Source organism: Bidens hawaiensis, unplaced genomic scaffold (genome assembly GCF_021521415.1).
Source record: "Bidens hawaiensis isolate Kalapana, Puna unplaced genomic scaffold, B.hawaiensis_p1.1 tig00000237_1, whole genome shotgun sequence".
NCBI classification, from domain to species: domain Eukaryota; kingdom Viridiplantae; phylum Streptophyta; class Magnoliopsida; order Asterales; family Asteraceae; genus Bidens; species Bidens hawaiensis.
In genome coordinates, this window is record NW_027491021.1 from 623342 (window position 1) to 643480 (window position 20139).

The 20139-nt window shown below is 34.9% G+C and overlaps 1 pseudogene across 1 annotated transcript; it reads right to left on the reverse strand.

Annotated features, from left to right (window-relative positions):
• Positions 1-859: 859 nt before the first annotated feature.
• Positions 860-19886, reverse strand: LOC143613537 (monoterpene synthase TPS4, chloroplastic-like; annotated as a pseudogene). The gene is made up of 8 exons (XR_013150141.1): positions 19705-19886; positions 19431-19516; positions 18968-19235; positions 2240-2615; positions 1940-2154; positions 1732-1870; positions 1393-1644; positions 860-1286 (listed from the first exon to the last, which is right to left on the reverse strand). The product of XR_013150141.1 is annotated as a monoterpene synthase TPS4, chloroplastic-like (transcript).
• Between the last annotated feature and the right edge of the window lie 253 nt (positions 19887-20139).

Sequence of the window (20139 nt, forward strand, 5' to 3'; positions counted from 1 at the left end):
ACCAAAACAACTTAGTGATCAAACTTTGTAAGTGAGGTAGCATGTTTTTCAGGACATTGTAAGTGTGTGAGTGATAAAGCAGTAAATGGCTCAGGATATACAAGGAAACCCTTGATCCCTGTCAAGATCTCTGGCATAAAATCTCACGAGGGGATAATTATCTGCATTCCTTAGAAATATTATTAAGTAAAAAATTGTTACAACTCCAGAACTAGTAATGAACTATTGCTGGAGTACTATAATTTGTGTGTAGTGAGGGTTGTAAGTGTCTTAGGTTATCCACCATAGCCTTATTCAATAGAAAAAGAATTAACAACTTGTCTTAATAATTTGGCGCCTCTATCAACTCTTCTTTGCGGTTGTTATGGATCTATTCTTCATAAATTCATGTGAAATATGTTCGAGGCTCCGATATTTTAGGTTTACTAGCTTAGTCCACTAGTCGTTTTAATCAAAAAGCGTAACCTTCAAGGATAATTAGATAAATATAACAAGTAAAGGCTTAAGATACCAAATCTATTAAGGATTCTAGGCAACATGATATCTTTCGGGATCATAGTGAATAATTTGACCCCTAACACCTACACCCAACGGACCTCGGCCACATCTTGACCCATCTACCACCTACTCGTCCGACAAGAGCGGACCTTCAGTGAACGACCACGTTGGAGGTGCTCTTATAATCTTGCACACATTGAACAACATGGCACAAACAAATTAAGTTGCAAGGAAACTACTATAGGCCTACAGCTTACACACTCTAAACAACATGGAATTGAGTGATTTAAAGTCTAAAGTACATGTATGTGAAGTTCTGAACTACATGCCATACGAAAAGGAAGTAACACTTTTTTCATTTAATATAAATTTGTAAAATAGATAAAATAGGTTTGTAGAACAAAGATTCTAGAACAATAGATTTGTAGAACTAGATATCAATAGGTTTATAGAACTATTGATAACATTTTATTTTCATTTGTTATAGGTTTATAGAACTAGACATCAATTGGTTTGTAGAACAAAGATTTTACATGATTTTCTACACTTGATAAGTAGCTATCATTATCATATTCATAAACAACCTGAGAAGCTCTGGAAATGTTAAGCGAGACTTTGATTATAGGAAGAAGCACGACATCCGGTGTAACTAGCTCAGTATTCCGATCATTCCATAACGCATAGATCATTTGCAGTATTTCTTTCCTTCCCTCTTCCTCACATGTGATTTTTTTCTCTTTCATGAGCAAATGTATGCTTGATAACATATCTCCTCTTTCTTGTTCCTCCTATGTAATAAAACATTGAATTCTCTTTAGTTCAAATCAAACGGTGATAATTTGAATATGTCATAATTAGGGGTATATATTATAATTTCTTATTATCCAATAGTACCTTAACAGTTCCCAGATCATCCCAGAGACGAAGAATGGTTCCGGCCAAAGTAAAAAAACTAGGGTATTGATCTAGAAGATGTTGCGTATTTTTGGGTGTAAGCCCGTTGGATACGAGGAAGAATAGATGCACCATGGCCATACATGTTCCAGAAGTTGTAACCCCATTTTCAATGTAGTCTTCAAGTGTTGGTATTCTACTTCTTTTCAGCCACTCGACTTCCACCATGTAAGCTTTCGCCAAATCAATCCACTAGAATAAGAAGGATAGAGAATCAAAACATGTTCATGTTCATTACATCAACATGAAAACATTGACATAAATAAATAAGTAAAATACCGTCTTGCGTAGAAAGGGTTGGACACTCAGCCCTCTTTCCTTTAGAACTTTGTCACATAACTCACTGTTTGTGTTATACAATGCTTCATAGCATCTTTTCATGTACCCAGGAAGTTCGGGAGTCTTTTTCAAATCCCATCTGTCAAATTAAAATTTATGTTTTAACTCAATTTAACGCTTAAGTGAGGGGGGCTAAATGTAATCAAACCTTTGAATTGCTTCCGTAAAGAGTACAAGATCATCATACGAGCATAAGTGTCATATATATCATCAATAGCCAACATAATAGCGATGACTTTAGCCAGCTCAATCCGGCTATCTGAGAAACTCAGTTCGGGTAAAAGCCCCACTGACCACAAAAAACACTCAACGTGTCGATCTCGAAAACCCAATTTACTAGATAGACCTAGATGTTCCCACCACCTACAATTAAAATCAATACTCAAATAACTAATTAACTTATATAACTTATAAAACGTTATAATAAAAGAAAAAAACAGTCTTTTACCTGGTTACCTCAACCAACTCCATTTGGAGGACTGATTGGACCTTATTGTAGTCAATCTTTGCAAACTCTAGCAGAATTGGGTTGTGATCATCTTCATTACCGTATTCTTCAATATACCTTCTTGCTTCTAACCTTTGCATTCTCATGTGCCTGGGAAGCTTTAACCCTTCAACTACCTTTTTATGAATTTTCGGATTTAATAGTGAAACTGATTTGCTGAGATGTCTTGTAGTAATTTCCTTGGCATGTGAGAGAACATCTTCCCCACTTGAACCCAAATGTGAAGCTTCATATAAACTTAACAACCTTTCTATGTCTTCACTTGATGACTTCTTTAATTCGTGGTTTGCATCCATGAAATTTTGAAAAACTTCTGCTGTAGCAACCAAAAGATTACATTTAGCATGATAGAACTTTTAGAACGCCTCTCTTTTTTAATCAAGTTTCTTCGATGTTCCATTAAACTATTCAAAAAAATGTTTTTTATACACTTACACAAGTTCATTAAGTGTTCGAATCTTGTAAACCATATAAACGTTAATAATAAAACTATGAGACCTAAATGCAACAAATATGAATATTGGTTAATATTTAGTAATTACAGATATACATTTGACTTAAATCAAACAAATTTCAAAACTTAATTATTATTTAATGATTTTTTTTTGAAAAATTTTCCAAATAAGTATTTAAATCAAATAAATTTTAAAAAATACGCATTGAATATTGAAATTTCAAACGTAGGCAATACTAAAACTACACGTGGTGGAGATAAGTTGAGACGTTAAACAAATGGCATGTCTAACTTCTTGTTAAAACCATTACGAAATGGTGAAAGTGGCACTTTCATTTCTTCCGTTATGCCCTTAGCGGGCGTCATTGCTACAAAATACAAAAATAGAAAATATTGAATTCGAAAATTCGCCTTGGAGTTGTTGGCCTGTTGGGTGATCAAAATAGTAATACAAAAAAATAATAATAGTAAGAATTATAATTTTTTACACTATATAAACGAACAATTTTAATCATTTTCAGCACAAAAAAAACACCCAACCCTGTTGTCTCTACATTTCTCTATTGCGATCGTGAATCCGAATAAACAAAGCATCCCCGCAATGAACGCTTTCGATACAATAACCCACTTTACGTAAACATATCTTGACGGTGGGTATTCGTTTTTTCTTTATGTATAATATAATAAATGTTCTAGTAGTTCTTTTTAATTTGAAGTGTCCTTTTTTTATTTAAGGTATTGTTTTTTATTCCTACATGCTTGTATCTTTTATTTTATTTCTAATATTTTATTGTGTGGTTTTATTATTTAATTTATTATGTTTATTGAATGATAAAATATTTAGTAAATAAAAAATTGATTGAGTAATAAATGTATTAGTTAAAATCACTACACTTGATTTAAAATAGGCATTTAATGAATTCATTTTTGCCTACATGATGCCAAGATGTCATTTTAACTAAACATTTAGTTAAAACCACTACACATAGTCTAATAATTGAAAAAACATCTATATTTGTTAGGCACGGCTAGATAGCATTTGAGCTGGACACTAGAACCCATAAAAGTTGATTTGGCATAATCGCAATCTGACACGTGTTGCATTTCGGCTACAGGTGAAGCCTAAGAGGGAAGATTAGGCTATTAAGGAGCCCAGTGTGCTTAACCCTTCTCTAACTCAGCTCTATCCTAGCCAACTGAAGCCACCAACCTAGACACAATGCATGGCGGCTTGGACTCGGCTATGATGCTGCCTAATTCTCAGCATGTAGGCTGCCATGGGTGGCTCAAGAGGAAGTGAAATAAAGCAATGGTTTATGCCCCACTTTTTTAAGGCCGCAAAATTCTAAACAAGTAGGCAATTTTGGTTATGAAATTGTTAGACGACAGGATTTGTGGTCTATAATTATGCATACACAAAGATGACATGTGAATCACAAGATCGAAAATAATGTTTTGTATGTAAAGACCACAATTTTATTATAACCTTTAGACAGAAAAAAAAAAAGATTGCGACGGCCTTACTGGCAGCTAGTGGAGCCTTCTACTCCGAGGACTACCATCTTCTCAGGCAACTATTGGGTGTAATTTCAGACTCCAAGTCACAATTTGGTGAAACCGGTCATAGTTCGTTATGTTTCATAACTATATTGTAATTATAATAGGTAATGTCTTGGCTAATAAGTTAGGTTACTCTCTATATATAAACCATATAAACCAAGTTATGGTTAAACATTATGAGAACGTGCGAGATAGGGTTCATCTAAAGGCACAAATGAGATGTAACCGAGTTATGGTTCGTCTAGATGCAACCAAGTTAGGGTTCATCTAGATGCAACCAAGTTAGGGTTCATCAAGAGTCAAACCGAGTTAGGGTTTGATTGATGTAATCAGTTTTTTGAGTTATATTCGCTGATTAATTTAAACGAGAGTTAATTGTTTACTTTGTGTTTGAATATCGATCAGGACTTGAATTGGTATCAATGACAAGTTCAAGAAATCGATAATCGGCTAAGCTGTCGCTGCCGGAAGAAGAGCTCGCCGCCGCTGTGTGAGTTAGACACATCGTCGAAGGGACCAAGCCACGCTGAGAAGAAATCGTGACTGACGACCAAGTTCAAGGGTTGTCATCGCCGTTACTGCTCGCGTCATTGGGTTCTATCATCAGTCGATTGAAAAAGACGGTTAGTCGACCGGTTGTGTATCGTAGTACGATCAGAATGAGCAACTCTCATTCTGTGGAGTTCAGCTTTTGTGATTAAATAATTACGAAAGGCATGAAGGTGATAAACAAGTGTTTTTTTTGGATATTGGTTTTTAATACTCCCAACTTTCCCTCATTGGTAGATAACACTCCCAACTTTCGATTTGTCGCCTACCACTCCCAACTTTCACCATATTTTCTTATACCACTCCATGTATAAAGGAACACTAACCTCCTTAATGTTTTGGACTAAAAATGTCATTCAAATTATTTGAGGGGGTAAAACAGAAATTTTACACACATCGAGATGTTAAAAATTAATATTCTTCAAAATAACCAAAAATAAAAATCGTTAAAAATAAACACTTACCGGTAAAACTTTTATAAAATTAATATTATAAAAAAGTAAACCGGATTAATGTTTATCTTTATGATTATTTCCTATTTCATTCCCCACAATATTATTATTAATATCACGGACTCCAAATTCCCCATAAACGCCAATTAAACAACCCTTTCACGTCCGCCGCCACCTTTCTCGCCGGAGAACCTCTAACCACCGCCGTCTCATCCATTTCCGGCAACAGAGGCGATGGTGGCGACTCCTCCGCATATTCTTCAGCTAATGCGACGTCGTACGGCGGCGAAATCGAAACCGAAACCACTGGCGGCGGAGTTAAGGATTTTCCGGCGAGCTTCCGGTAACTCAGCTTCTTAGGTTTCCTGCCGCCGCTGCAGTTAACCTGTTCATTTTCACTACTGGTAAGGTTTTCTTCAAACGCTTCGATAACTTGATGAATTAGCTCACGGTTAGCTGACGTGTCCCACCGGAACCAGTAGTTAGTGTAACAATCGAAGCAATCGCAGTTGAATACCGGAGATTTGTGTACGGTCGGTGACTTATTATTATTGTTATTATTATTATTGGATGACCTAGGGTTTGTGGATTTTATAGAACGAGTAATCATGTAGGCTAAGACCTCACGTTCTTCGAGTGAGAGAGTAACGGCTAAGGTGAGGATTGCTGTCGGAATAATTTGAATAATAAAAGTAAAATTTCTGTTTTACCCCCTCAAATAATTTGAATGACATTTTTAGTCCAAAAAATTAACGAGGTTAGTGTTCCTTTAGACGGGGAGTGGTATAAGAAAATATGGTGAAAGTTGTGAGTGGTAGTCGACAAATCGAAAGTTGGGAGTGTTATCTACCAATGAGGGAAAGTTAGGAGTATTAAAAACCATTATCCTTTTTTTTGGATAATTCAAAGTTGCCACGGGTTGGGTTGCGAAAGGAAAAGGAAAAACGATTATTAGTTGTTTTTTTAATTAAAAAAAAGTAGGTTGTTCTTGTTCATTCGATGGCTAAAAAGCTTGAAAAAGGAACACAAAATTCAACACGTTGAGTTGGTTTTGCACAAGATTCGGTCTTACGAGAGGTATTCGTAATTTGGTTTCGTGAACACACGAGTTTCGGTTTTGAAGAGTTGTTTGGGGTTGTTTTGTTCGTAGTCTTGTAACAGATAGGAGCAATGGGGTTGGACAAGTCGGTTCATATTTAAGTTCGTTTTCATATAGGTTGAACGAGTTATGTTCTGACCAAGGGTTTGATTTGTTAGATCGAACCAGTTGCTCACTAAAAAGAAAGATCAAGAAAGACTAATGTTCGCTCGATTAGTTGACCAGTATCGCAACTAGAGGAGTGGATATGCAAGTTCATTCAACCGAGGTAATGGCCGGGGAGCATAATTTACATGACTATGGGTCAAGAGGAGTTCTTGGAGATCAAGATTAATATGATAAAGACCGAGATGATAAAAACCAATATAGTTGTGAAAGCCGAGAATGTCAAGGTCGTGAGTCAAATCAGACATGTCAAAGGAGACAAGTTTGGAGATAAAGATCCACCAATTTCGAGTCATAAGTTAGGGTGATTGTAGGACGTAATTTCATACTTAAAGTCACAAGTCGGTGAACTTGAGGGACCAATAATAACAAGTTGGTCATAGTTTGTTATGTTTTCTAATTATATTGTAATTATAATAGATAATGTGTTTGTTAGACTTTTTTCTAAAACTAGTGTTGCTAGAAAAACTATTTACCAATATAATGTTTCTCAAAAACTATTTACCAAAATAGTGTTTTCATTTATTTTACATCTTTCTTTTATGTTATTTATTAATTAGAAAAAAAAAAGAAAGCAAAGAAATTCCTTATGGTTAAACCTCTCCCCGACATTTCAGTTGTTTAGAAACCAACCACTAGTTACCCTGTTCTTCACTTTAACGACACCGTTCGTCAAAACCCGTTTTGGCTCAATCCCACTTGGCGATCTACACCTGTCTCCCTCTTCGAATTGATTGAATCCGACTCAAGGATTTTCGCCGTCCTTATCTTTGAATCGACTAAACTCATCTCGACGATCGAAACAAGTATTTAATCAGTTCGTAGTAGTTCAATTTCATAAAGCAAGTTTAATTATAACGTATTTCAGTTTCAATAATCAAAATATTATAGTTCGAGACGGTCGAAATACTTGCCTGGTAATCTTCGTACCAGTAACATTTATGCATATACTAGATTTAAAGAATAAGAAGGTTATCTCTGTACGTAATCATATTTTTATAATACTCTAGTAGGTATTTTGCATTTCTTTATTTCACATATAATAGTAAAAGAAATCAAAGATATCAATGATTTTATATTGACCGTTTTCGTCCTTGTGGTTTGCTATTTTAGCTACTTTAGTTCAAAGTTTGAAATTTTGCCAATTTATTTCTCATAGTTTTAAATCTTAGCCAATTACGTCTCATCCGTCTAACGGCATCCAGCTATGCCGTTAGTTTAAGGGTATTTTTGTCTTTCTCATTTTTATTTTGAATTAATGGTCATTTTCGTCCCTGTGGTTTGATACTTTTGCCACTTCAGTCCAAAGTTTGAAAATCTGTCAATTTAATGTATTTAATTCTTTTTTTTGTTTATAACCCTGAAAAGCATAATCCAAGCCCAAAACAATCGAGCATCAACTAAAACAGGATTTACTCTGTCGACGACAGTAATCATGCCCCTTTCCCTCATATTTAGTTTCTAGACGGTTCATAAACTCTCCCCCGTGGTGGAATTCAATGGAAAAGTGGTCAAAGAAATTCCCCGAAACCGAATTATAAGGAAAAAAACTAAAAATCATTTCTTTGATGAATGCATAATAGTTAGGGTTTAGAGATTAAAATATCATAATGAAAATCTGGGTCGAAATCAACTATTATACATTAATCAAAGAAACGATTTTTAGTTTTTTCTGTACAACTCGGTTTCAGGGAATTTTCTTGACCACATTACCATTGAATTCCACCATAAGGGAGAGTTTAGGAAATGTCTAGAAACTAAATACGAGGGAGGTACGATTACTGTTATCAACTGAGTAAATGCATAGATGTATTGGAGGTTGCTCGATGGTTCTGGGCTTGGATTATGCTCTTAAGGGTTATAGACACAAAAATAAATAAAAATAAACTGAAGTGGCAAAAGTATCAAACCACAGGGACTAAAATGACCATTAACTCAATATAAAAGGAGAAAGACAAAAATACCCTTAAACTAACGTCATAGCAAGATTCCGTTAGACAGATGGGACGTAATTGGCTAAGATTCAAAATTATGAGGACTAAATTGACAAAATTTCAAGTTTTGGACTGAAGTGACGAAAGTAGCAAACCATAAGAACGAAAATGACCATTAACTTTTTTATATATATTCATATTTTATTCAAACTTACAGCAAGTATGTGGCATTTTCTTTTCTTTTGTTTTGTTATTTAAATTAATATTGGATGATTCTTATAATTAATAAAAAAAAGTAAAAGTGGAGTTAGTGAGAGCAACTTAAAAATTAAAAACGAGAAGAAGACTATGATGGATAAGTTAGGAGATAAGCTAAAAACGTAAATACAAAGAAAAAAAACACAGCACTAATTAATTAATTAATTAATTGATAGCTACAAAAATAAAAAGGGAAAGAAATACAGCCCTAATTAATTAATTAGTATATATAAATAATACGAAAGAATTCTGGTTAAAATCATAAAAGAAAGATGTAAAATAAATGAAAACACTATTTTGGTAAATAGTTTTTGAGGAACGCTATATTGGTAAATAGTTTTTTCACCAACACTAGTTTGAGAAAAAAGTCGTGTTTGTTAGCAAGCTATATAAACCAAACTAGGAAAATGGTTAAAATAAAAAGACATAGTTTTGTAGGAAAAGTAGGAATAACATAAACTTTAAAGTTAGGAAACTATTTAGTCTAAATCATAGATTCTAGGAAACTATTTGGTATTTTAAAAACTATCAATCTCAACCACTAAATCATAGATCCAAGTGTTTAGATTTATTCTTACACTTCTTAGAAAACTATTTTTTTTATTATAACCCACCCCACCCAACTAGTGTTAGACATATGAGAACGGCGAGATACAAGTGAGTTAGGGTTCATCTATATGCAACCAAGTTATGGTACATCAAGAGTTAAACCGAGTTAGAGTTGATTGTTGTAATAAGTTTTTTGAATTATATTTTCTAATTAATTTAAACGAGAGTTGGTCGTTTAATTCGTATTTATTTATTGATCGTGACGTGAGCAACTACCATCTTCTACGGCAACCACCAATGAAGCCATAAACAAAGCGGAAGTACACTAGCACTTGAAAAACAAAAGTGAAGACCCAAAGTTAAGTGTCAAGTTGGAGGAGGGACCCACTAAGGCAATTCAAGATAAAGAAAACTAAAAACAATAAAGAAGTAGAAAACTTGATGCAATTAAGTGGGAGACGCTAATACTTTGATAGCCCGAATAATAATAAATAATAATAATAAATAAATAAATAAATAACAGTAGTAACAAAAAAAAAACTAGAACTTAAAAAATAGATTCTTATAGATTATAATAAATAGTTGGTGTTAGAAGGGAATAGACTATGGAGACATCTAACAGAATTTAGATGATGTCTAATTCACATAGTTAATGCGATGTTAAATTGGTATTAATAGTACTTGTAGAAGGTCCTGCCACATAACGTAGATTGTGTCACTAATCTTTTTCCACATCCATGTTCTTCCAAAAACACGTTAGAATTTAACAAACTCCATTCTACGCGAATTGGACCTACTGAACAATTTATGTGCCTGGGTTCGGGCTTCCTTTTACTTTATAATCGGGAATTCATATTTGCAATTGAATTGCTTAACTAAACAAATTGTTATTACTACATTCTACATTTACATAGATATATTAGTAAATACTACCCTACTGACCAACTCACCTCCTGACTTACTACTTACTGAACAACTCCCCTCTAGGTCTATAGAACTACGGAATTTTACTTACTAAATGTGAGTTACTAAAAGTGGACTACTAAAGGTGACTATTTGAATGTGTATAAGTATTGTTTGGAATATATATGGGGATGGTTCAAGAGAGAAATGATGTTATTGCAAGAAATGTAAGAAATGAATATGGACCACTAGTTTTGTTTTAAGTTTTAAATGTTTAAAGCTAAATAAAGAAACTATTAATTATTCTTTTTCTTCAATTAATATAACTAATAAACCATAATACTTATTTATTTAATTAATATAACTAATTAAATTATTATAATTAGAAAATATTAAGAACACATTTATTTTTATAACTTACTTTTTGTTTTTTTAATTTTTATCTTACACAAGTATAATTTACTCATACATTAAAATTTATTTCTATCTAAAACTAATTTCTTCTAACTCAATATATTAATATCCATTAACACATATTTACATTATGATGAATAATACCAAAAAACAATTTTACATGTGTTTGAATTAGATATCAACAAAAAACATACAACCTACACAAAAGCGTATAATCTACACTTGTTCTAAGAATAAGACAACATATAACCTACACACGAAAAACATTTAACCTACACCAAAATTCATCATCAATAAAATACACACGCACACGAAAACATATAACCTACACACGAAAATTTCATCTTAACAAATACAATTTATTCATACATTACTTTCTTTTCAAAACTAATTTCTTCAAATTCAATATATCAATATCCATCAACATGTAGTTACATTGTGATGAATAATACAAAAACCTATCTTACACATAGTTGCATTAAATGTCAATAAAAAATATACAACCTACATAAAAACATATAACCTACATTTGTTTTAAGAATAAGAAAACATATAGCTTACATACGAAAAATATACGACCTACGCATGTGTAGGTATGTGTATATTTGTGTAGTTTATATAATATATTGTACGTTTTTATTGCTCAAAACAAGTGTAGGTTATATAACTTTGTGTAGGTTGTATATTTATTGAACTTAAATATGTTGATATATGCTAATATATTGAGTGGAAATTATTTTTTTTAATACAAAGAAATAGTATTATATGAATAAATTGTATTTATGTTGAATAAAATAAAAAATGAGTAAATAAAAAATAAAACTAAAGTAGTGTTTTTATCTTTTTAATTATTATAGTTAAATTAGTTAGATATATTAATTAGATATATTTATTATGGTTATATTAGTTTTATTAATTGGAGAGAGAGTGTGCATTTATTGTTGCATTTACATCTTTTTTATTTATTTTTAAATATTTAAAACCTAAAATAAAACTAGTGGCTCATATTCATTTCTCTCATTTCTTGCAATAATTTGATTTTTTTCTTGAACTTAAACCTATATATATATATAGGATCAGGATCATGAGAAAACTTTTTTGAAATTGAGAACTACGAGAACCATTTTTAACCACAAAAAACCCAAAAATAAAAAAATCATGAAATAAAATAAAAACATAAAAATGAAAAAAGTAAAAAAACCAAAATTCTTATTTTAACATCCTGGTTTCATAAAAAAACTCGGTTTAGCCAAACTATATACACATATGTATAATATATACATATATGTACATTTACATGATTTTTTTATACACATGTATAATTTAAGATAAATGATAGTGTACATATGTGTATATTACTTAGCTAAAGATTAAATAAAATTATACATATGTGTATAATATGACGTTTTTTTTTGTTTTCTTAATTATTTTTTTTATTTTTTTTAATGAAACCGGAATGAAATATAAGAGTTTTGGTTTTTTTACCTTTTTAAAATTTTTATTATCTTTTGTTTTATGATTTTTTAAAATATTTTTTTAAATGTGTTTTTAATGGTCTAAAATGGTTTTTAAAGTTCTCAATTTGCAAAGGGTTCTCTTAGTATTATACACATATGTATAATTTTATATAATCTTTAGTTACGTAATATACACATATGTACAGTGTCACTTATCTTAAATTATACACATGTGTACAAAAAAACTTGTAAATGTACATATATGTATATATTATACATATGTGTATATAATTTAGTTAAACCGAATTTTTTTATGAAACGGGATGATAAAATAAGAATTTTGGTTTCTTTACTTTTTTGATTTTTGTGTTTTTTGTGATCCAAAATGGTTCTCATAGTTCTCAATTTCAAAAAAGTTCTCTCATGATCCTGATCATATATATATATATATATATATATATATATATATATATATATATATATATATATATATCTAGTATGTAACGTTACAGGGTCATCCAGAAAGATCTAATTGAGGGTTTAGGGGTGGCAATTGTGACCCATTGGGTTGAATGAGTTGTATCAAAATGTATATGATGGGTCAGAATGAGTCAAACTAAAAAAAGAAAATGATTGAAACGGGTCAAAATGGGTTGACATTTCTCGGGGTTTTTTTTCCTTTTTTTTATGGAACGAGAAAAACTGAGGAAACTTTTTAGCATTTTTACTTTTTAATTTTTAATTATTTTTTTTTGAATTTTTTGATGAGAGGTTTTTGAAATCTCAACCCATTTTGACCCATTTCAAAACCCCTCACCAAGAAAAGTAAAAAACATAACTAAAAAATTATAACTCGAAATATAAATTAAAAACTTAAAAAGTAAAAATACTAAAAATTTTCCTCCGCTTTTCTCGTTCCATAAAAAAAATAAAATAAAAAGTAAACCGAGAAATGTAAACCCGTTCTGACCCATCATATACATTTTGATACAACGCATTCAACCCATGGGTCACAATTGCCACCTCTGGGGTTCAATGGAAATTAAAAATCAAACTAAATCAAAATAATGTACAAAATTAGCGCTGCAACATGGTGCAAAGAAACATGAATTTAGGGAGAAGACACACGTTGTGATATGGCCGTCAAAGATGGAGATCTGCCGAGCTACACCGACTTGGATTGTGGCTTTGTTGGTGGTCGTCAGAGAAGGTTTTGATTGCCGGAAAAGATTGTGGTAGGCAGAGAAGGCCACCCCATCTGAGCTGAGCCGAGTCAGTATGCTTCGTGGCTCGGTTGGTGGCTTGAGTCAGCTAGGATAGAGGCGATTCAAGTTTAATATCAAGAATGATAAACGATAATTAACGCACAACTTAGAAATAACCGACTTATATTATAACCAGGAAATATAACTCAAAAAACTGATTACAATATCTTTGGTGGTGATTGTTGGTTTTTTGTGTTGTTGTTGTTGTTGTTGTATCTAACACTAACTTTGTACATCTATTTATACTAGTAACCCAACTTGGTCACCAAGCATAATATGTGGTCACCACTCAACTTGGCCACCAAAGTGAACTTGGGCAACAAGGTCAACTTGGCCAACAAGGTGAACTTGGCCACCAAGCATATGGAATGTTTCATAATACCCCTTAGACTTTAACCGACTTGTTAAAACCTCTTAGGCCCGGTTCACCGACTTGTGACCCGGAATAGAAATTAATCCAACATTCACCCCCCTAATTTCTGATTCGGATTAGTAAGGTCTTCAACTCCAAGTAACTCGCGCATCTCTGTGAACTTGATTCTTGCGAGTACTTTAGTGAGGATATCGGCCCGTTGCTCTTTCCCGCTAATGTGCTCAACATCGACCTCGCCGTCTTTGTAGCAATCTCGGATAAAATGAAAGCGAGACATTATATGCTTTGTTCGGTTGTGAAAAACCGGATTTTTCACAAGGGCTATTGCGGACGTGTTATCAACTTTCAACATAACTTTCTGCAATGTTTCTCCAGTCAACTCGCTCAACAACTCTCGGAGCCATACAGCTTGACACGCGGCTGCTGAAGCCGCCATGTACTCGGCTTCACACGATGAGAGTGCAACTGTCGCTTGCTTTTGTAAGCACCATGTAATTGGAGATTGCCCATAATAAAACACATGCCCCGTGGTACTTCTACCATCATCCTCATCTATGTTGTGACAACTATCACTATAACCTACAAGTCGTTTGGACCCGTTCTTCCCGTAATTGATCCCGTAACTCGTCGTTTTCTTCAAATATCTCAATAGGTGTCGTATTGCCATACCATGAGATTCTCGTGAGCTTTGCATATATCGACTAACAATACCCACAGAGTACGCCATATCCGGACGAGTGTGTAATAAATACCGTAAGCAACCCACTACCTTTCGATACTCGGTTGCATCGAGTTCGACTTCATTCTCGGCTTTTGAGTATTTCACACCGTGATCCATCGGGACTTGAGACAGATTACAATTTTGCATATCGGTCTCCTTTAGAATCCTTTTGGCGTATCCTTCTTGTGTAATTACTATCCCGTCCTCTTGTTGGACTACTTCGATTCCGAGATAGTAGGTCAACTTCCCGAGATCCGACATCTCAAAGTTGGTCGCTATACCCTTTTTGAAATCGGAAATTATACTCGAGCTTGTACCTGTCACAAATAAATCATCCACATATACGGCTACGATCAAAAAATTTTTCCCATCCGTCTTTTGGTAAATCTATTGTTCCTTGGAACATTTTTGAAACTTCATGTCTCGTAGGATGTTATCGAGCTTTGTGTTCCAAGCTCGGGGAGCTTGCCTTAACCCGTACAAGGCCTTTGACAACTTGTAAAACTTTTGCCTCCTCGCCTTTTTTCTCGTATCCTTCGGGTTGTGAAACGAACACAACTTCTTTCAACTCACCATGTAAAAATGCCGTTTTTACATCAAGATGGTGGATTTCCCACCCGTTAGATGCAGCCAATGCGATTAGTAGCCGAACGGTCTCAATTCGGGCTATCAGAGCGAAAACATCATCAAAGTAAATCCCGGGTTGTTGCACGTAACCCTTTGCAACCAACCGAGCTTTGTACTTATTTATCGTTCCATCCGCATTTAGTTTGATTTTGAACACCCACTTCAACCCGATACATTTTGCACCATTTGGAAGTTCGACTAACCTCCATGTTTCATTCTTGTTTATCGAATCGATATCGGTATTCATAGCTCGAACCCATTCTTGGTTCGACTTAGCCTCAAAATAGCTACTCGGTTCACCACTTGCTGTGAGAAGCAATTGCTCATAGTCAGAGTCAATATGTAACACATAATCTTCTTGTAATCTTCTTGGTAAAACTGAGACTCGGGTTGAACGTCTTAGACCTGTTTGGGCCTCATTTTCACCCGAATGGACCTGTGACCCATTACTCGTCGACTGAACTTGAGAGAGGGTTGAGGAATTATGCCCAATATGACTTGGTTCGGCTGAGTCGTTGGACTCGGGTTGAACCGATGATGCAGGTTCAGAGCTTGGGCTACCCGGGTTACTTGTAGACATTTCTTCAATAGTGGGTTCGATTTGACCAGTTCCATTGTCAACCGCACCCCCCAAACAATAGAAAACATACCCGGCTCGTAGTCATTCTTCTCGACTTTCTTTACCCAATTCCACCCTTTGTTTTCGTCAAACACAACGTCCCGACTAACAACAATTTTCCGGGTGTTCAGATCGAAGAGACGGTATGCTTTTGAACCCGTCTCCGACCCGAGATAAACGAGCTGTCTTGACCTATCATCAAGTTTCTTTAGATGTACACTATCAACTTTAGCATACGCCATGCACCCAAATACTCGAACGTGTTCAATAATCGGTTTCTTTTTCTTGAACCGTTCATATGGAGTTTGATCAACCAAGGCCCGGGTTGGGACCCGATTGATTAAAAAGGTTGAATGTCGGACCACTTCTCCCCACATATAATTCGGTACCTGCATTGCCTTTAGAATACTCCGCACCATCCCCATTAAAGTTATGTTCCGCCTTTCTACCACGCCATTTTGTTGCGGCGTGTACGGGGCGGTTAAATGCCGAATAATTCCACTTTCATCGCAGAACCGATTGAAATCACGTGAAGTGAATTCTCCTCCCCTATCTGTTCGAAGAGTTTTCATTGGTAAACCCGCCTCCGTCTCGATTAGGGCTTTAAACCTCTTAAAAACTTTCAAACGCTTCACCTTTTTCTTTCAATAAAAACGTCCACATATATCGTGAGTAATCGTCTATAATAACAAAGACATATCTATTACCCGAGATAGTGGATGGAGTTATTGGACCGCACAAATCACCATGAACTAACTCCAAAGGTTGGGATGCTCTAAACGAGGATGTAGCCGGAAATGAACGCCTCGTTTGTTTACCCACCAAACACGATTCACACAACTGATTTTCGTGTTCAACATGTGGTAAACCTCTTACAAGATCCTTCTTAGCCATCGATTTCATTAACTCGAAATTGATGTGCCCAAGTCTTGCATGCCAACGCCATGCATCATCTTTGATCTTTGATTGCAAACACACGGGAGCTCCAATCTTCATTCGTATTTTGTAAAGTCGGTTTGCGGATCTCTTGACCTTCATGAGTAACCTCCCGTTCTCATCGTACATGGTCAGAAGATCGTGTTTCATCCGAATGTCACATCCGGACTCCGTTGCTTGACCAAGACTTATTATATTATTTTTTAACTCCGGAATATAATAAATCTCGGTTAGCAAGTCTTGGTCACCCGATTTTCCTTGGAAAAGAATTGAGTCTTTTCCCTTGATTTGAACAAATGACCCATCTCCGAACTTAACCCTCCCGGTTATGTTCTCATTTAACTCTAAAAAATATGACTGATTTCCCGTCATATGATTACTTGCCCCATTATCCAAATACCATACATCATCTTCGACCCGCTCGGTCTCGTATTTCTTTGGTATTAGGTTTTGTTCATTTAATAACACAACTTGATGCATATACGCCGCATCATCAAAATTTTCACGGGCTTCTGTTTTGTTTGCTTCTTGACCCTTTTGAACTCGGTCCGGGCAACCGGATGCAAAGTGACCAAACTGGTCACATCGGTAACATAAAATCTTTGACCGATCTTTCTTCACTCTTACTTTTCCCTGACTTGATGACCCTAGTTCGGTACTAGGGGTTCGGTATTGGCTATTGAAACGGCCTCGGCCGCGACCTCGACCTCCTTGTCCTCGTCCCCCGTTAGATTCAAAACTTCTATGGCTTGATGAATCATATTTACCGAATAAAAGTTTACCTTGGTCACCCCCTTGAATTTCTTCTTCTCGGATTCGCTCCTCATAGGCTCGGAGTCGGCCTACAACATCTTCAAATCCCGTTTTATTGAGATCCAACACTTGCTCAAGCGAAGCAACCATTTGAATATACTTCTATCTTGGGAGACTTTTGAGAAACTTCTTTACCAACCTTGCTTCATCTATAACTTTGCCGAGAGCCGCTGATTTCGAGGCAAAGCTCGATAACTTGCCCGCAAAGTTATCTATGGAATCTGACTCGTTCATCTTCATATTGTCAAATTCCATTGACAAGGTTTGGAGACGTGCTTCTCTAACCCGTTCGGCACCTAAGTGTCGGGTTTTAATCGAATCCCACATGGCTTTAGCAGTTTCTTGATCTCCAATTTGCATGATTAAGGTTTCGGGTATGGATTGAAACAACAAGGCCATATCCATGTCATTTTTGTCTTCATCGGGGACACCCGAGTTGATGGTGTCCCAAACTTTGTGAACTCTTAGGACTACTTTCATCCTCATAGCCCACACGGTATAGTCGTTGTAGTTAACATTGGACATTGAACAGAAGATGGCCCATTCTCTTTCCCCTTTGGCGGCGGCGGTGGAGTCGTGTCACCCATGGCTACTCAAACCCAACTTGTTTGAATAAAGTAACAACTGAACGAACTATGCTATCGACAATGACAACAACTTCTTTGGGAGAGCAAACCAACTTGTTCGATCAACCACGATAACAAATTCTTCAGGAAATCAAACCAACTTGTTCGATCGAGACACCTTCTTTGTTGGCCGTTAATTATCGCGTTCTTGAACCGAGCTTTGATACCAATTCAAGAATGATAAACGATAATTAACGCCCAACTTAGAAATAACCGACTTATATTATAACCAGAAAATATAACTCAAAAAACTTATTACAATATCTTTGGTGGTGATTGTTGGTTTTTTGTGTTGTTGTATCTAACACTAACTTTGTACATCTATTTATACTAGTAACCCAACTTGGTCACCAAGCATAATATGTGGTCACCACTCAACTTGGCCACCAAGGTGAACTTGGGCAACAAGGTCAACTTGGCCAACAAGGTGAACTTGGCCACCAAGCATATGGAATGTTTCATAATACCCCTTAGACTTTAACCGACTTGTTAAAACCTCTTAGGCCCGGTTCACCGACTTGTGACCCGGAATAGAAATTAATCCAACATAATATTCCTATTTTGGTTTAATCGGTTGGTCGGTTGAGCCGGTATGCTTTAACTGGTTTTGACTGCTTTTGAAAATTTAATATTCCTATTTTGGAGATTTATTTGTTCCAAGTGCCCGTTTTAGAAATGTTCCTATTTTTCCTTCGTAATCATATGCAGCTTTAAATTACTAAAAAGGTGACAAAAAAGAAAAAGCATCACGTGTGTGATATGTTTCATTTATGTCACTTGTTTAAAAAACTTAATACTTACAAAAGGTTTTACAAGATTAGAACGAATAATTGTGAGTTACTTCAACGATGATTATTTATGTTAAATGTAAACATTAATGTTACGCAGTAATACCTGCAGGATTGGTATAAAGTCTATCCTGTCGACGAAGACGAAAATTTAGTGCCACTGTGTATAAATCGTCATCCGGTAGCACTTGTGTAAGGTTTTCTAAGATGTTCTTAATTTCTTCTTCGAAGCAGTACCCAACTCCTAGTCTTTGAATCGTGTCAATTAGCTTTAGTGTCGTTTTCGGGTCTGAAGTCATCATCAATGTCCTTCTTGTATTTTCTTGAAGTTCATACATTCTTTTGTTAGCATCAACTTGCGGTAAAATTATTGCCTATCATATAATAATAAAAACATTACATTAATTAATGGATGCAAGTCTTGTTCTCATGAGTCGTGTCAGCCTACTAAAAACTTCTAATTTTTATTGTCGGATTGGGGTCATGTCAATAATTGCCGCCCCTACTCATGACTACATGAGAATTCCTTTTCCATTATCTTTAGGATATTTAATTTATAAAAAAAATACCTTCATTCCATGATGATCCACGATGTGAGAACTGGCTTCTCGAGCAAACGACATAGTGTTGGGGATTGATAAGGAAGGCGTCAAATCTAATAATGAAGTAAATTATTTCAATAAGGAACAAATAATGCACGACGACTTATATTTGATGTGAATAAAAGTCTGTAGGTGTTTGTGTTGTTCATGCGTCAGTGACTATGTGTGGTTTTGATTTTTTTTTAAACCATAGAAAGCTTGATGTCAAAAGACCTATAGTTAGAGCGGACAACGTACGTACCTATTACTTCCTCTACGGCTGTGATGTTGGTTTTCGCACAAGGCCTAACCGAAGAAAGAATAGACATGCATATCTTAGAGCCTTTGAATGGTGATATATTCATCGACTGTTGTGGATAGAAAGCTTTATGTGATAATAGCGATATAGCAGTAGCCTGTGAAGCCATTTCTATTATTATGTCTTTTAAGTTGAAAGGAATAGTGATATGGTGTTATGAAATATGAAATATATAGACAAAATTTCAGGTGGATATAGACAAGAAAGAAAACGTGATAATAGAAACAATTAAGAAAAGCAAATTGGTGCACGGGACATGTCAAATTGCATCCACATATTCTGATCAGTTGACATAAAAACGTGTTTCAAAAAATATCTTTAATGAAAAAGGCAACTAGCACAACTAGAAAACTGGACCACTGTTGGAATTATGGACCG